The sequence below is a fragment of the Procambarus clarkii genome, chromosome 24 (assembly GCF_040958095.1).
Source record: "Procambarus clarkii isolate CNS0578487 chromosome 24, FALCON_Pclarkii_2.0, whole genome shotgun sequence".
In the NCBI taxonomy this organism is placed as follows: domain Eukaryota; kingdom Metazoa; phylum Arthropoda; class Malacostraca; order Decapoda; family Cambaridae; genus Procambarus; species Procambarus clarkii.
Window position 1 is genome coordinate 23160979 of NC_091173.1, and position 3034 is coordinate 23164012.

The window sequence follows — 3034 nt, forward strand, 5'->3', positions numbered from 1 at the left end:
TGAGACTGGGGAAGGGTGTGTGTGGGCAGGGAGGGATGAGACTGGGGAAGGGTGTGTGTGTGGGCAGGGAGGGATGAGACTGGGGAAGGGTGTGTGTGGGCAGGGAGGGATGAGACTAGGGAAGGGTGTGTGTGGGCAGGGAGGGATGAGACTGGGGAAGGGTGTGTGTGTGGCAGGGAGGGATGAGACTGGGGAAGGGTGTGTGTGTGGGCATGGAGGGATGAGACTGGGGAAGGGTGTGTGTGTGGGCAGGGAGGGATGAGACTGGGGAAGGGTGTGTGTGTGGGCAGGGAGGGATGAGACTGGGGAAGGGTGTGTGTGTGGGCAGGGAGGGATGAGACTGGGGAAGGGTGTGTGTGGGCAGGGAGGGGATGAGACTGGGGAAGGGTGTGTGTGTGGGCAGGGAGGGATGAGACTGGGGAAGGGTGTGTGTGTGGGCAGGGAGGGATGAGACTGGGGAAGGGTGTGTGTGTGGGCAGGGAGGGATGAGACTGGGGAAGGGTGTGTGTGTGGGCAGGGAGGGATGAGACTGGGGAAGGGTGTGTGTGTGGGCAGGGAGGGATGAGACTGGGGAAGGGTGTGTGTGGGCAGGGAGGGATGAGACTGGGGAAGGGTGTGTGTGTGGGCAGGGAGGGATGAGACTGGGGAAGGGTGTGTGTGTGGGCAGGGAGGGATGAGACTGGGGAAGGGTGTGTGTGTGGGCAGGGAGGGATGAGACTGGGGAAGGGTGTGTGTGTGGGCAGGGAGGGATGAGACTGGGGAAGGGTGTGTGTGTGGGCAGGGAGGGATGAGACTGGGGAAGGGTGTGTGTGTGGGCAGGGAGGGATGAGACTGGGGAAGGGTGTGTGTGTGGGCAGGGAGGGATGAGACTGGGGAAGGGTGTGTGTGTGGGCAGGGAGGGATGAGACTGGGGAAGGGTGTGTGTGAGCAGGGAGGGGAGAGACTGGGGAAGGGTGTGTGTGTGGGCAGGGAGGGAGGGGGTGAGACTGGGGAAGGGTGTGTGGGCAGGGAGGGCTGAGACTTTGGAAGGGTGTGTGTGGGCAGGGAGGGATTAGACTAAGGAAGGGTGTGTGTGTGGGCAGGGAGGGATGAGACTAGGGAAGGGTGTGTGGGCAGGGAGAGATGAGACTAGGGAAGGGTGTGTGTGGGCAGGGAGGGATGAGACCTGGGAAGGGTGTGTGTTGGCAGGGAGGGAAGAGACTAGGGAAGGGTGTGTGTGTGTGGGCAGTGAGGGATAAGACCTGGGAAGGGTGTGTGGGCAGGGAGGGATGAGACTGGGGAAGGGTGTGTGTGTGTGGGCAGTGAGGGATGAGACCTGGGAAGGGTGTGTGGGCAGGGAAGGATGAGACTGGGGAAGGGTGTGTGTGTGGGCAAAGATGGATGAGTCTTGGGGAGGGTGTGTGGGCAGGGAGGGATGAGACAGGGGAAGGGTGTGTGTGTGGGCAGCTAGGGATGAGTCTGAGGAAGGGTGTGTGTGTGGGCAGGGAGGGGTGAGACATGGGAAGGGTGTGTGTGGGCAGGGAGGGATGAGACTGGGGAAGGGTGTGTGTGTGGGCAGGGAGGGATGAGACTAGGGGAAGGGTGTGTGTGTGGGCAGGGAGGGATGAGACTGGGGAAGGGTGTGTGTGGGCAGGGAGGGATGAGACTGGGGAAGGGTGTGTGTGTGGGCAGGGAGGGATGAGACTGGGGAAGGGTGTGTGTGGGCAGGGAGGGATGAGACTGGGAAGGGTGTGTGTGTGGGCAGGGAGGGATGAGACTGGGGAAGGGTGTGTGTGTGGGCAGGGAGGGATGAGACTGGGGAAGGGTGTGTGTGGGCAGGGAGGGGATGAGACTGGGGAAGGGTGTGTGTGTGGGCAGGGAGGGATGAGACTGGGGAAGGGTGTGTGTGTGGGCAGGGAGGGATGAGACTGGGAAGGGTGTGTGTGTGGGCAGGGAGGGATGAGACTGGGGAAGGGTGTGTGTGTGGGCAGGGAGGGATGAGACTGGGGAAGGGTGTGTGTGGGCAGGGAGGGATGAGACTGGGGAAGGGTGTGTGTGTGGGCAGGGAGGGGATGAGACTGGGGAAGGGTGTGTGTGTGGGCAGGGAGGGATGAGACTGGGGAAGGGTGTGTGTGGGCAGGGAGGGATGAGACTGGGGAAGGGTGTGTGTGTGGGCAGGGAGGGATGAGACTGGGGAAGGGTGTGTGTGTGGGCAGGAGGGATGAGACTGGGGAAGGGTGTGTGTGTGGGCAGGGAGGGATGAGACTGGGGAAGGGTGTGTGTGTGGGCAGGGAGGGATGAGACTGGGGAAGGGTGTGTGTGGGCAGGGAGGGATGAGACTGGGGAAGGGTGTGTGTGTGGGCAGGGAGGGATGAGACTGGGGAAGGGTGTGTGTGTGGGCAGGGAGGGATGAGACTGGGGAAGGGTGTGTGTGTGGGCAGGGAGGGATGAGACTGGGGAAGGGTGTGTGTGTGGGCAGTGAGGGATGAGACCTGGGAAGGGTGTGTGTGTGGGCAGGGAGGGATGAGACTGGGGAAGGGTGTGTGTGGGCAGGGAGGGGATGAGACTGGGGAAGGGTGTGTGTGTGGGCAGGGAGGGATGAGACTGGGGAAGGGTGTGTGGGCAGGGAGGGATGAGACTGGGAAGGGTGTGTGTGGGCAGGGAGGGATGAGACTAGGGAAGGGTGTGTGTGTGGGCAGGGAGGGATGAGACTAGGGAAGGGTGTGTGTGGGCAGGGAGGGATGAGACTAGGGAAGGGTGTGTGTGGGCAGGGAGGGATGAGACCTGGGAAGGGTGTGTGTGGGCAGGGAGGGATGAGACTAGGGAAGGGTGTGTGTGTGGGCAGGGAGGGATGAGACCTGGGAAGGGTGTGTGTGGGCAGGGAGGGATGAGACTGGGGAAGGGTGTGTGTGTGGGCAGGGAGGGATGAGACCTGGGAAGGGTGTGTGTGGGCAGGGAAGGATGAGACTGGGGAAGGGTGTGTGTGTGGGCAAGGATGGATGAGATCTGGGGAAGGGTGTGTGTGGGCAGGGAGGGATGAGACAGGGGAAGGGTG